This window comes from Fukomys damarensis, unplaced genomic scaffold, assembly GCF_012274545.1.
Source record: "Fukomys damarensis isolate Sample0158 unplaced genomic scaffold, DMR_v1.0_HiC HiC_scaffold_37, whole genome shotgun sequence".
Taxonomy (NCBI): Eukaryota; Metazoa; Chordata; class Mammalia; order Rodentia; family Bathyergidae; genus Fukomys; species Fukomys damarensis.
Window position 1 is genome coordinate 53,511,724 of NW_022900949.1, and position 16,271 is coordinate 53,527,994.

The following is a 16,271-nucleotide window of genomic DNA, read 5'->3' on the forward strand; positions in this document are numbered from 1 at the left end:
ATTCTATAAAACGTTACACTGATCCATTATACCAGTGCCATTCAGGCTGATTAGAAAGGATGGAAGGGAAATAGAAAATACCTACTACTACAAAGCCTGGTAGATAATAAATAAATGTCATAAAAACCAAGAATCAAATTAACTCATACATTTTTCTGGGAACCTAATGGTCTAAGACTGTTGGGATACTCCTTCAAAGATAAAAGTAAGTTCTTTGCCATGCATTGCCCACCAGAATTAAAAAGATCTGGTGATTTATAAGCCTCTTGAATTTTGACAGCAATATATACATCTGAGTTGCTGTTTTGAACTATTTACTGAGCAGCTCACGTGACATCACCCCCATCCCAGTTTTATATGGCAGAAGAGGCAAATGAAGGCTTTAGGAGGTCCAGAGAAGTTCAAGTTGTTCTGCCAAATACAGCATGTGGTCCAGCAAATACAATGTTACTCGAGCTATCTGAGGTAAATGAGGATAACATATGAAGCCTTTGATATTCTCTCAAAGGAACATCATAGCACAAAACCCAAGGGCTTGGGAGCAAGTGCATGACCTCTCTATGAAGTAACCACTAAGCTTCTGGAGATACAACTATTGGCTTATAGCCTAGGAGAGACTGAAAACCTGAGTACAAAGCAATAAAGGAATAGATAGGAGCTGTTATTCATAAACTTGGTAGCATCTGATTCACAAAGCCACAAGACAGGCAGCTCCATCATGTAAAATGCTGTACACAAAACTTATTTTTAGAAAATTCTATAAGCGCAAGTAAATTCCATGAGCAAGTACCTAAGATTCCTGTATCATCTTTCCACCCCAAATCTTCAGCATCATAGAAAAATCTTTATGACCAGTCGACAAGAAATAAAAACTTAAGTATGATTCACAGATGGTACCACATGAAATACTGGCAGATTTTGAAATTAATCCCAGCCAAGAGTATCTCCAAAGATAGTAATGAAGGGAAACCTTCCCCATACTCAGATCACTACATGGTATATTTTGTCATCTATTTTTTCTGGGTAAGATTACCAGGAATTGAGGTCTTCATTGATCCACTCAGAGTTAATAATATTAACGAACTGTTGATAAGAAAAACTAAAGACTGTCACAGAATATGACTGAATAATAAGCTCCCTTTCATAAAGTTAGCACAAAGGAAACTTGAGAGTGAGTACAGCTGGAGCTAATACAAAATAAATAGGTTGTTTTCTTGATTTCATCAAGAAAATACACATTTTCCTGAGAAATTAAAAAATCTTTTATTGTAAACTAAATGTGTGTATATGTCATAGAAAATATTTGGGCTTGGCAGGGACAAGGGGAAAAAAATGAGAACCAAGACCTGTCATGTAAAGGTACAAAATCCCAATAATGAATGTAACTGTACTGTATACCTAAAATGTACCAATAAACTCAATAAAAAGAAAACAAATCTTTTAAAAAAAGAAAATATTTGGGCTCACCAATTGGGAGTACAAATGTCCTCCAAAACTGGTTGTTAAAAAAAATCAAAAATGATTTTGTAAAATGAAGGCAGTATTTCAAAGAACCTAGTATTACCCTGGTACATAGTACCCAAGTAACTATTCTGTTGGGTTCCCAGGATCTTGATTACTATATATCTAGGTGTAGATTTTTTTTTGATCATGGCTAGTTGGAGTCCTATATAACCCACTTAACTGTATATAAAATTTTTTGTCCTGTTTTGGGAAGTTTTCTGTCATTAATTCTGTGAACAGATTTTTTACGTCATTTTTTTCTCCTGCTTTTTCATGTACTCCTATCAGTCCTATATTATTCTTTTTTGTGTCATCTAGGAGATGTTGGATTGATTTTTCATGGTCCTTTACTATTTTTAAGAGATCTCTCTTTTCATGATCAATGACTAGCATCCTGTCTTCTATATCTGATATTCCATCTTCAGAATGACTCAGTCTGTTGTGCAAACTTTCAATAGAATATTTAATCTCCTGGGTATCTGTTTGATTGTTTCATGGATTCCATTTGTTTCCTGTGTTGGGCATTCATGGTATCCATTTCTTTTCTTTGCAGGGCATTCTTGGCTTCTATCATGGTTCTAAGCTCATTTATTTTTTAAATCTGTTCCTGTTCTACAGACTCTAATCATGTCTTTCATTCTGATCATCATCTCTGTAGTTATCTTGGAAATTATTTCTGTTTTAAAATTTTCTGCAGCCTCACTCATCTGTTTTGTTACTTCCTATGCTATCAGTTCAGGGAGTCCAGGAGGTTGACTGTCAGACTTTTTCACCTGATTTCCCCAAGAATTTGACTTTGGTGAGCTGGAAGTCTGTGTTTTTGCCTTGCTTAAATGTCTTCTCATTTCTATTTTTGTGTTTGGCACTGTCCTTGGTTTAATTCCTGGGTTAATGCTTCGATCTTCCAGATATAGCTGTTCTTTAAGTTTTGAATCTCTAATGACTCTGAGACACTCTCATTTTCATAATACCAGGAAGGACAACTGGTTAGATAAATCAACACCTTAGACCAAGTGATACAATCAGCAACACAGCAACATCAAGCACATCTCAGAAAATGACAATTTGTGGTAGTTATTAATCTATCACCTTTAACCATGTGCATTAAATCAAAATCAAGGACTAATCCAAAATACGTTTACAATGAATAAACTCTTCAATATAGCAACTTTACCTACCCTTCTGGATGGGGATTTAGAAGGAGTTAGGGAGAGATGGATAGATAGGTAGAAGAAAAGGGGAAGGTTAGAAGTGAGGCCAGAGGACACAGGACGATCACACATACTCTAGTAAATGGTTGAAGACAAGAAGAATAAACAGAATTAAAGAACAAAGACAAGAATAGAACAACCTAACAGCAATAAGGAAGCTAGAAACTGTACTCATTTTCCTTTGAAACTAATGACAATTGAGATAAGGAAAAAGAGAGAAGAAAAGAAAGAATAAAATCCAATTGGGCAGGAACAGGAACAAAAAGGAAGATGAAGAACAATGTGGGAGAGCAAGAGAATGAATGAGAGAAAGAAAAGAGAAAGAAAAAGGAAGAATTTGAAAAGAGTAGAAAAAATAAAATTAAAATAAGAGGAAAAGAAAAAATAATTTTAAAAATAATGAAGGGCCTCCTTCAGTGTACATCTGCTTTCACCACAGAAAATGTAAGCAGCAGTGTACGGATCTAAATCAATTAGTCTCAGCAAGCCAGAAGCAGACCCCTGAGATTCAGGCTAATTTCTGGCTGCAAGGCACAGGTTGAGCTCCCTGACCTCCTGCAGGGTTAAACTCTGCAAACTTCTACTGCAGTTTCCAGCTGCCCTTCCCTTGAGAATAGTCCAGGTTGTGATGGGAGGTGGTGATCCCTCCAACTTACCAACCACGGTGTTATGGTGTGCCTTTATTGAAGAGATTCTCTTCACTTTTCCAGTGGGCTTCAATTTTCATCAAGGAGTCTGATTCTGCTCTCTCTTCTGGAGCTCAGGACAATGGCCTTTATGACCCCCTGTGCCTTTGCAGTGTGGATCCAGGTACTAGCACAACCAGGAGGCCACAGGCGGGGGGAGGAGCACTGGGGTGATGCTTCAGGGGCGCCCATGTGGCTCCACTCCTCACTGATTTGCGCTGCTCAGAGGCCCAGGGCATTGGGGTTGGATTAGCAGACTAGCTCCACATGGCTCCGCTCATCATCAACAGCCTGCCCTGCTCACGCCCAAGTAACTATTTCCTGAGGGATTACCACATATTAATTGAAGAGCTTCCCAATAGCTAGAGTTCTTCCAGAATGAACTGAAATGAGCTTCCGTGGGCAGACAACAAAGTTCCCCATTGTCAAAATAGTACACAAAGAAGCTGGGGAGCATCTCTTGGAGAGTGTCCTCATGTGATCAGAAGGTTGGGGCAGATGGCCACCAACGTCCATTCCAGCCCTGCTGGTGCAATTCTTACTATGCTCAAGCCAACATGCCAGTGCTCTCTCTCCTCACCTCTTCCTCAGTGCCCAAACAGTGCATCAATCACTAACAGGATTGAGTGTTATAACCTACAGGTGATAGGCTGTCATCTGGAAACTTAAGATTTATCTAACACACTACTTTTAGGTAGACACATAAAATATATTTCTTTATCTCCAACAAAATAGGGGTTTGTTCTGTTTTGTCTTGGCTTTACCATGAGCTTATTGCAGTTTCTAGAAAGCTGTAATAATGATTTTAGTCATCTACCAGACATTTTGTAAGAACTCACTAGCAGTTCATTTACAGGTAAAACTGACCCATAAAGTAGGTATTCTTATCATTATTCTCCCTATTTCACAGACGAGCAGCTTTAAAAAATTAAGTGATTCATCCAAAACTACATAGCTGAAACTTCATCTCAGCTTGATAGAATCAAAAGCCACACCACTGTGCCTGCAAACTAGTGGGCTAAGCGTGTTGGTGTAAGCACTACACCTGGAGCGCAAGGCTGTGCTCTATTCTGCCTCTCTACAACACTGAAGTTCACTATTTGCACTTATAAGAAGACAGGCAGGGCTGGGGATTTAGCTCAGCGGTTCGGTGGCCTGCCTTGCAAGTGCAGGGACCTGAGTTCAATCCCCGGTACCAAAAAAAAAAAAAAAAAAAAAAAAAGGAACTGAATAAAATTCTACACACATATAATTCACTTGATTTTCACAACCATCCAATGAGGTACATATTACATTTCCCATTTGATTGAAGAGAAAACTGAGGCAGAGTGAGCTTCCTTAAGTGTTTGCCCAGAGAAGGGGAGATCTAAGAGACGGGTAGGATATTCACCAGATCTGGTCAACCCCCAAAATGATTTCTACAACCTTCACCAAACTGCTCCGATCTATTTGTCCCCATAGGACCTGCCAAGTTTACTTACAGCATGGTAATTCATGGATCAAGGAATGAAATATTCACCAAGAAAATTAGGAGGCTGAAGCCAATAGTGACTGCAGAAGAAATATTGCTACAAACTGTGGAGCGTTCCTGTGCTTTTAATAATTCTCTTCAGAGAAGATGCATTATGTTAGTTTATTATTTTAAATAAATTTTCACGAAGCTGTTCACCCGTCAGTCTGTATCTGTAGGGACTGTTTTTGTAACATCAGATAAGTGAGCAATTAGAAAGTTTAAAAGCCTCTTAAATGTGGTGGAGCTTGTAAACCTGAACTCCCAGAAATGGTAAATGTCACATCAAATGTATTCCATACAGGCTTCCTGTCTACCCTTCATTTCAACAGCTGCTCCATGGCACTCCTTATCGTAGTCTGAGGACATCTGCCTTCCAGCAGAATACAATGGAAAAATCAGGGACCTAGAACACAGGTCACTTAGATTCTAGGCCCAGTTGTTCTTGGGTGTCCCTGAAAAAGTTAACACTCCTTCCAGTGATTTTGTTACAAAGGGAGGTTGAAATTAGATTAAAAGCATTGTAGTCTCTAACATTCTATGGCTTTATGAATCTATGATTGTAACCATGCATAGCTTTGTGTTTTGTAATTTCCTAGGCAGAATTCTAAACCAGGGCAAGTTTACCCCTTAATAATATTAGTTATTGTGATTGTCATTATTTGAAAAAAATATGAAGTATATATAGCAAAACGAACAGGACCATTTCCCAAAATTCTATCACTAGAGCTCTACATTTTTAGTTTTAAAAATATCTCAGATGGGAAATACTTAAAGACAGTGAATGGGACTTTTTAAAATAAAATTATTTAATAACCCCCCCCATGCAAAAACCATAGCTATAAATGTTTGTCTGTATGAGTCAGGGATACAGGTGAGGAAACGAGCAGGGATTTCTTGGAGGTCCACCATTTAGTATCTGCTTTACCCTTGCCAGTGTCCTGAGACACTGCCTAAAAGCCTAGGCATCCTCAGATGACCATTCAGAATGCGTTACTCTAAGTCAATACCAGCTCATACTCTTTAAGGATTAAAGAGCAGGCAGAGATCAAACTGACTGATTAGGAACTAAGTGAGGGATGGATACACAGGAGGGTGGAAAAGCAAAAGAAGAAAGTGACCTTTGTTGGGAGCCTTTCGTCCACCAAGTATTTTGCTAGATTTTTAAAACAAGCAATAAGAGGAGAGCATTTAAATTATACATATGTACAGAGGCTGGGTACCCTTGCTCAGCTTTCCAAAGCCAGGCCCTCTCTTATTCAAGAGAGGTGCCAGATGCTACCCCACCTCTCTACATTGGCTGTTGCCCCAGGATTCTTCCCACACTCTCATTCCAGTTGTCTCTCACACAGATCACAGCCCGAGCTTTCTAATGGCTTTCTCACCCACTCACGGTGTTCCCTTCAACTAACCACTACAGGCCCCCTTCTCAAAACAACAAGTCACATCTTTACTCCCTCAGAGCCTGCAATCATTCCTCATTATGCTCCCAAGTAAATGTCAAAGTTCTTCACAAGCCTCCAGGAGCCACACAGTCTGACCCAGATTCTCACTACCTGGTGTTTTTCCTCCTTCTCTTTTTATCTCGGCCACATTGGCTTTCTGTTAGGGGAACCAAACACACTCCTGCCTCAGTGCCTTTGCACTGGCTACCCCTATTCTTGGAGTGCTTTTCCCCAGGTGTTCCCATGGCCCATCTTGAACTCCTGCAAGCCTTCACTCCAGGGTCTCCTCCTCAATAAGGTCCACCCTGAATTCCCTATTTAACTTTGCAGCCCTCTCCCTACTTCAATCTCTCATCTTTTTATGTGCATTAATATGTAGAAGTTCTAGACCTGGTGCCTCAGATGGAGACATTATTTGAAAATAGGGTCACTCTTGGTGAAATCACTTAAAATAAAATCACACTTGAATAGAGTACTGGTGTCATAAAAGACAGAAATTTGCATACGGGGATGAAGTGTCCACTGGGAGAACACCATGAGAATACTGGAGTTGTGCTGCTACAATCCGACAACTAACAGGTGCTGAGAGAGCTCAGAACAGATCTTTCCCCAGAGTCTCAAGTGGGGAAGCATGGTCCTGCTAACACCCTGCTCTCAGACTTCCAGTCTCCAAAACTGTGGACGAATACTTTTCTGTAGTGCAAACCTCCCAGTCAGTGGGAATTGTTATGTAGCCCCAGCAGACATGCACTTTGCCAGCTCTGTTTTTCCTTTTCCAGTGGTCCCTTCTAGCATACCACACATTTACTTTTATTCTTCTCAATGTCTTGTCTATCACCACCTTCTGGATTATAGCCAAGACAATTTTGTTTAATGATGTACGAGATAGTAAGCATTAAGTGAATGCTGTTGAGTGAATGAATAAATGAATAAATTTACCTTCTTCCTTATGTGTGCTCAAGAAACTATTATAAGATTCTACCTTAGTCTATGCCTTAGCTCTCAGACTTACTTTTCTCTGACTTCTGCCCAACCCACCTTACCCATTCCTATAACCAATCTTCCTACCCCTAGAGACAGTAATAGTATGCTGGTTTGGTCCTTAATGATGAGAAAAGTGTGGCCCAAGAGGGTGTAGTTGCATATGTGTTACACATGGTTAATCCTCATAATTACCCTGTGAACCCACCTTAAGGATGAGGAATTTTAGGCTCTTAAAGTCAAGCAACAAGTCCATAGCATCCTGCGCATGCAATGTTGACCTTGGCATGACAGCTTCTATGGGGCAAGAGTGGCCTCTTTGCTTGTGTATCATTAGCTCTCTGTCCAGGTGGAGCACACAGTAAGTGCCCCACAAACATAGCTGAACACTTCACCGTGTCACCACTGGTAAAAGAGAGCTGGAAAGCCTGACCCCACCGCCTGTACTGTGATCATACAGCCTATTATGGTTTAAAGAGTCCCTCAAAGGCTCATATATATATTAAGGGCTTGATCCCCAATGTAACAGTTTAGAGGCGGAGTCTAGACAGGTTACTGAATCAAGAGGACATTAACTCAATGATGAGTCTATTTAGGTGAATGAGATATTAGGAGGTGGGGCCAGCTGCAGGAAGTAAGTAACTGGAGGTGTGTCTTTGTAGGGTATATCTCTTCTCCAACTCTGCCTTGCTGTTTCCTGGCTGCCATGAAGTGAGCAACTTTCCTACACCACACTCTTCCACGGTGATGTTCCGGCCTTTGGACCAGCTAATCTTGGGCTGAATCCTCTGAAATCATGAGCCAAAGTAAACCTTTTCTCATTTAAGTTGTGTAGGTAAGTACTTTGTCCCTCAATGGAAAGGCAGCACATCACCCACAATACCCCTAGAACAGAGGCTACACCACAGCTTCTTTCCATTTATGTAGTTTTTCAGTCTCAGCTACCAACCAGCCCCCCAAAACACTCCCTTACTCATCCAACTCCAAGAAACCCATGCTAACAACCTGTGGAGCACCCTCATTACACACATAACACGCAGGGTATTTTTAAAAATAGGGCCTCAGACTTACACGTGTGCATCTTGATTTTTTCATTCTGAAATGCTCCTACAAACTCCTCCAGGTGAATTTTTTGAATCTAAATGATTATTTTTAATGACTACATGGCATGAATATACTACAATTTATTCAACCATATGTCATTATTATTCAGTTTGCTTCAAGCATTGTTTTCCTTTTTGTTAGTGTTGCTATGCTAAATATTTTTATAAATGTGATCGCTATGGATAGATTCCCTGGATCGCAGTTATTACATTGAAAAGTAATGTTTATATTTTCCAGTTATTATAATGGGAATTTTCATAAAAATAACAGTAAATAAAGGGGTATATTGAACTCTACATACCTATTGCCCAGTTCCAACAATTAGCAATTCATGCCCAACCTGGTTTCATTTAATGTATTACCAACTTCCCTATAGTATCCAGATTATTTTGCAGGAAAAAAAACACTATTTTAATTACCACAAATAACAAAAACTCCTATACAAATCAGTAATACTTAGGCTCTAGACATCATCACCTTTGACAATATCTGGGATACCATCTGACGAGAGGTAATTACTAGATGGTTTCAATTAAGTAATTGGGTTAAAGCTGTCATTCTATCCTCCCCTTATGTGCTTACTATTGTGGATTGATATTATTTTCATCACCTTCCAGATAAGCCAAAGGCCTTCTCATCAGTACAAATAAACCCATGCTAATATAGCGCTTTTGGCCAAGGCGATGGAGTCAAAATAGAAAGAGGGAAATGTGAGAGGAATTCAAGCATGGCTGAGCCAAGTGTGCCCCAGGCACATCTCCTAGCAGGATAGTGGATACTCAGGAGTTTGAGCATGCTCATTCTCATGCGTTGAGACTACTTTAGAGCCAGCTGAATGACATCCTATTCCTCCTATCCGCCGCCTCCATTGCTCACCCAAAAGATCACTTTATATAGAAATATGAGAGCATCAACCAATCATGTTATGCCCAACGTACAGTGTCCCTCCCCTTGCTCCTTGATTTTATAAGCGATTGCTCTGCCTATTAAAAATGGAAGTGTTCCAGGAAAAAAAATTTTATTATTTTATCTGTAACTTAATTATCTGTATCTCTAAAAGTTTAGAAATCTTTTAAATAACAACTGCAATGCCATTGTAGGTTGAATATCCCTAATCCAAAAATCCTAAATCTGAAATGCTCTAGAGTTTGAAACATTTTGAGCACCAACATGATTCTACAAGTGGAATTCTATACCATAAACTTTTTTTTATGAACAAGATCACTTAAAATATTGGATAAAATTATATTCAGGCAATGTATATAGAACGTATATGAAGCAAAAGCTAATTTCTTATTTAGACTTAGACTTCATCGCCAAGATATCTCATTATGTATACAAAATTATTCCAAAATGTTAAAAAGACAAAATCCAAAACACTTGTGATCCTAAACATTCTAGATAAGGGACACTGAACCTGTAAAACACCTAATAATTAATAATCATTTCTTCCTATTACATGGTCTTCAGTCAGTTTTGAAATTTCTTCAATTAAATCATGATTTTTAAAATATTGTTCAAATCAGGATCTAAATCAAGTACATGCACTGCAATTGGTTAATATGTACTTTGTCTCTTACATTTCTTTAGATACGTAAATCCCCCTTATCTCTGCCCCTTCTTTCTTCTATGCTCCTCTCCCTCTCCCTTTCTTCCTATTAACATCTTTGTTGAAAAAGCCAAGTCATCTGTCTAATTTGTCATATACAGTTTTCCGCAGTCTGGATTTTGAACATTTAATCACCATAGTATCACTTAACATATTTCTCTTTCACTAGCAACTGGTATTTAGAGCTAGAAGCCTGATCAGATTCAACTTAGAATTTTCTGCAAGAATATTTTATATCATTCTGTGCCCTTCCATCAGGGGCCACAGAATGTCTAGTTGCCTCCCTCTGGTGCCACTAGCCTTCACTAATGATTAACTCTTACATTTACCTTTTCAGTGGAAGCTGCAAAAGAGTGATATCTTAATTCTGTCCTTCTTCATTTATTAGCTAGCTGGAATATTTCTATAAAGAGAACATTCCTTTTATCAAGTCATTCATTATCCTCAGGCACAGTATATATTACAAAGTCTAGATATATTACCCTTTCCCTTTATTTACCAGGTTTCAAAATAATGAGTTGGTTTGCTTGTATTTCTAAATGAGGGTTATTGGGATTTTTGTTTTGTATCCATTATTTTAATGAACTCATGGGTTTTTAAATGTGAATAAAGAGTTAACAAAACTCATTCTCTTTCTCTAAGGAAAATGGCCTTGGGTTAACTTTCTAGCTGTGTTCCCCTGGAATCTAATAAAGGTGGAAAGTCAGATATGTTAACCGGCAGCATTGCTTATGGTAAAAATGACCTCTAATAATTAAAGTACACGTGGTCTGGGAGGACTGTGGATGTACTATAAATACCTAGTGGAAATCCAAGCTCTGAGATTCTCTAAATGTAGTGCATTCTTGTAACTGAACATGTCCCTCACTAAAACCGCTGGAAGCTATTCCCATAGGTTGAAATAAAGATATTGGGATGTACGAACCAAAAGGCTCCCATACCCATTTGCTTAGTCCAGATTCCATAAGAAACAGACTATGAGATAGAGATTTGTGCACAGGTGGTTTGCTAGAGACTGCTCTTGAGGAGTGAGACGAACAGGACTGAGCATGGAAGAAAACTAAACTGCAACATAATTGCAGCTGCAAACCTTACCCAATCCAAAAGAACCTGGTTATTTAAAGTTGTCCCAATTTAGTAGGGCTGCTCTCTGAATAGGCAAAATCTTGGGCAAGGCAGCTCTTCTCCACTGAAAGCAGTTCCCAGAGAAAGACCCAGCTGTGAACTGTGAGCAGCCAACACCCCAGGCAATTGGAGGAACGAGGTCTCAGTTTACCATGGTACCTGAGCAGTGCACCACATCTCCATACCCATGCACTGAGTCTCTTTCCCTCCCTCCTGAACTGTCTCATCTGACCCTACCCCGATGGCGTGATGTCGTGGCTCATCTGTCCTGTATCCTCTAGAAAAGCTGAACTGATTCCAGAAGGTACCCATTCAGGGTCATGAAATGTAGAGCTAAGCACATTTTTTGTATACATTTCCTGTCCACACATGGACTCACCACTTCTTCCAATGAACGCTCCTTCTTTTAAGTCATATTCAGAGATCACAGTCTAGGGGGATAAAAGGGCTCATCATACTGGCCTTGGGGCTTTCGCTGTGGCCAGAACTAGGCACTTTTTCATGTAGGCAAAACGCAACATAAGCTGATTCGATATTTCCAATTCAAGGCGATGAGGTTTTCTAAATGTCAGTGAATGTTCCTCTATGCCTTTTCCTCTGTGCCAGAAGTTCTGAGTCTCATGGACCTCAACATAATTTCTCATCTGCTTTGTTGTATAAGACAAATACAATGGTTTCAATACATGAAACTGAGGAAGGACAGTGAAACTACTATGCTTTCAGCTAATCTGAAATAATTTCTCTTGTATGGGTGTGTCATCAACTCATTTTATACTCAAGTTCATTTCTTTAACTTTGCTTTAATTTTTAGATTATTAGTTTACTTTTGTCTTATACTTATGTAAAATAATTAAATGGTTTTAAAATCAGTTCTACAAATTAAGATATATCCTCCCATCCATCTTGTTCCTGTTCTCTCATAAATCTAAACTTTTGATTTATCTTCCATACTATGTGAAATATGAATCAAAGACCAAAGCCTTTTCTTAATAAAAGGTGATATATTATTTACACATTTTTACATTTCGCTTTTTTCTCTCATTCTTTCTTATTCTTGTAATTGGTGCATTAAACATCATTCTAAGGACGCACATTGTTTGATCAGTTCTTATTGATGATATTTAGAGTGTCTCTAGTTTTTGAGCTATTACAAATAGTGCTATAATTAATTGTCTAAATGGAGCCTGGAAAACTGCATATCCGCATGCAGAAAATTAGAACTTGATCCCTACTCTTATCCTATTTTAAAAAATCAACACAAAATGGATACAATACTTAATGTAAGATCTGAAACAATGAAACCTACTAGAAGAAAACAGAGAAAATGCTTCAGTAAAGGCATCTTTGCTTCTGATAAGCCCCCCAAAAACATAGGAAATAAAAGGAAAATAGAAAATAGGATTATGTCAAACTAAGAAGCTTCTGCACAGTGAGAACAAGAATGAAGAATGAAGATACAACCTAAAAACTGGGGGGAAAAATCTTGCAAACTATTCATCTGATAGAGTTCCAAAATACATAAGAAATTCAAACAATCCAATAACAAACACATAAATAATCCCCCCCAAATGAGGAAAGGATACAAATAGATACCTCACAAAAGAAGAAATTCAAATAGCCAACGATTTCTGGAAAAAAATGATCAACATCATTAGTCATCAGAGTAATGCAAATCAAAACCACAATGAAATATCATCTCACCCCAGCTAAGATAACTATTATGAAAAAGATAAAAGCTGATAAATGATTGTGAGGGTATAGAGGAAAGGGAACTCATACACTGTTGGCGGGAATATAAATTCCTAGAACCATCCAGTGAACAATATGGAGATTCCTCAAAAAATTAAAAGTAAATCTACTACACAAACCAGCTAACCTACTCCTGGCTATATATATCCAAAGGAAATGAAATAAGTATTTCAAAGAGCTATATGTACCCTATGTTTATTGCTACATTTTTACAATAGTCAAAATATGCAGTCAATTTAGATAACCATAAGTAAAATGTGTTATGTGTATATGATGGTATATTGTTCAGCCATAAAAAAGTATAACAATCATTAGCAGTGGAATTAATAAAACTAGAGGTTATTTGTTAAGTGAAATAATTCAGACGCAATAAGATAAATACCGCATGGTCACTCTCACATATGAATGCTAAAAAATATCAGAGTCAATGTAGAATGGTGATTTGCAGAGGCTGAGACAGAGGATAGAGAGAGATTGGATAATGGGTATCAAAGCAGAACAGATAAGTTATAGTGTTCAACAACACAGTTGGAGTGAGTATAGTTTGCAATAAGTACGATGGATTTTATGAATAGCCTGAAAGAGCTCAAAGGCTCCAATCACAAAGTACTGATAAGAAGATGGAAATATTAAACACTGTGATTTGATCAATGCATGTTGTATACGTGCTTTGAAACATCGCATTGTACTTCATAAACACCAACAGCTACTACATCTATCAAAAAGTTTAATGTTTAAGTCCACGGATAAGTATCTTTGAATTTTGTCAGTTCTATTTAGGAAACATTCTTAGCAATAGCGTTACTTAGTCAACAGATAAATGTTATTTTTTAAGAGTTACGTCAAATTCCCTTCCATAGAGTTGTGCCATTTAACATTCTCACCAGAAACTGAGGACACTTCCTCCAGAGAGGTTTGTCAAAAGACTATACTCGGTTTTGGAGTAGTTTAGGGAATATGATGGGTGAAAATCGGTATCACAGTGTAATTTTGCATTTCTCTTATTATGTGCAAAATTATATATGGTTGCAGTCTACAATTTTTCTCTAAAATCCACATTGTTAGCATAACATTTTCCACAGAAATTTTTAGAAAATCTCTAGACATCAAATCTTTTCCTATAAATTATAGATTTTTTCCTATTTATTTTTGTCTTTCTACTTTATTAATGGGGTTGGTAATTTCAAGGGCTTTGTTTTTATTTGTTCAATTCTTTAAATGATTTTTACATTGTAAAATACTGGAAACCCCTGAAACATTACCAAAAACCTCTGCAGTAGGCTCCAGTCTTCTGCTCATTGTACAACACATGGCTGAAGAAAAAAAACTGAAAGACAGAATTAAAAGAGACAGAGAAATCAGGGATCCAGGATGACCGATGCTGCTCATTCAGCAAAAGCGCTGGTCCATCCAAGCCACCGATTTTTATCCGTAATCAATTTGAGTAAAGGCAAGTTATATGGGAGGGTGAGGCTACATGTGAGGACACAAATCATGCAGTTTCTATGGAAACTAATGTTGGCAAGGCTCACAAGGGACAAGACAAAGCATTCTTAAATTAGGAACAGAATAAACCAAATATATGGTTGATATTAGAGCATTGTTCTTCTAATTAAGAAGGTTTTATTTGTGAGAATGGAATCTGGGTGCAAATCACTCTGATCTCAGCACATACACTTCAGCCTGATTCACTTCAACAAACAAGCCCAATCGTAGGGTTAACTCTTTACAGCCTCCACCGCTTATAGCCTGCTTTCAGCATAATCCATCCTGCAATCTCCTGTGGTAAAATTATCAACCTTTTTTTTTTCTTTGTAGCTTTTAAATGGTGTGTCATAATTACGAAGGTTTTCTCCAATCCCAGGCTATAAATCAGTTAATCCATGTTTTCTTCCACTACCTGCATGATTTCACCTCTTATCAGATTTGAATCTCTAATCCCTACAGAATTTTTCTTGGTGGATGAGGAATAGATCCATTCTTTCACATAAAGCAACCCAACCTTCCTAACCTGACACACTAAATCCCTTTTACCTGCCTGCTTTGATATGTTGTCTAGATTATACATTAAATTCCCCTGTGCAAGTTGGTCTATTTGGGTTTTTCTCTCGGTGTATAACAGATCTCAAAGACTTACCCATATCTTATCATTGAAATTTAGTGTCATTTTAACTAATGCTTCTGTTTCCCTCTTCCCTCGGCCACCAACCACCACCATTCTATGCTCTGCTTTTATGAGACTATCTGAGATTCAACATAGAAATTATATCACGTAGTATTGGTTCTTCTGTGTCAGGCTTATTTTACTTAGCATGTCCTTCACTTTCACTCGTGTTTTAAATGGTAGGCTTGCCTTCTCTTTAAAGCTGAATAATAGTTCTGGGATAGGTGATATTTTCTTCATCCATTAATCTAATGATTGACATTTAGATTTCTTCTATGTCTTGGCTATTGTAAATAATGCTCCAGTGAATATTAGAATGTAGATATCTCTTTGAGATCTTATTTCTGCTTTGACAAATACTCTAACATGGTTGCCAGTTCTTAACAATGGTTCTATTTTTAAGTTTTTCAAGAAACTCCACATTGTATTCCATAGGGACAGAAATTACCACCAGCAGTATAGTGTTCCCTTCTTCCCACATCCCCACCAACATTCATTAAACCCTGAGTTTTGCTTGCTTTTTTTTTTTTTTTGTTGTTAAAGCCATCATAAAATGTATGAGACAAAGTAATTACGTTTCAAGTTTGGAAAAAATATAAAAAATAAAAAATAAAAAAGCAAGCTCAGTAGCAACAACGCAACCACTGGCTGTATCCACCGAAAGATGCCACAGAACACGCTGCTCGCTACACCTCCTCAGTATGCACCAAGTTAGAGATCTGACAAAGCTCTCGCCCAGGGGCACGGGTGGGCACACTTACATCACGGGAGCAGCTCAAGGCTCTGCTTTGGGGGCGCGCACGTCAACGGCAGGTGCGCCGCGTGGCTATTATATTCTCCTACTCTGTAAGCGATGGAGGCGTTCCGCTTTCCGGTCAGCACGCTCAGCGGGTTGTGCCTGGCGGGCACACGTGACGGCTAGGGCACCGCCACGTCCAACTTCTCATGGATGATGTTCTGCACCATGGTGTGGATCGGGGAGCCATAGCGGTGCCGCACTGCCCGCATGATGCTGAACACCTTTTCATTTACTTATTGGCTATTTCTACATCTTTTTAAAGAACTATCTTCTCTTCTTCTGCTTATTTTTAAACAGTTTATTTGATTTGCCATTGAGTTGTATGAGTTCTTTATATATTTTGGATATAAACTATATATCAGATATGTAGTTTGTGAATACTTTC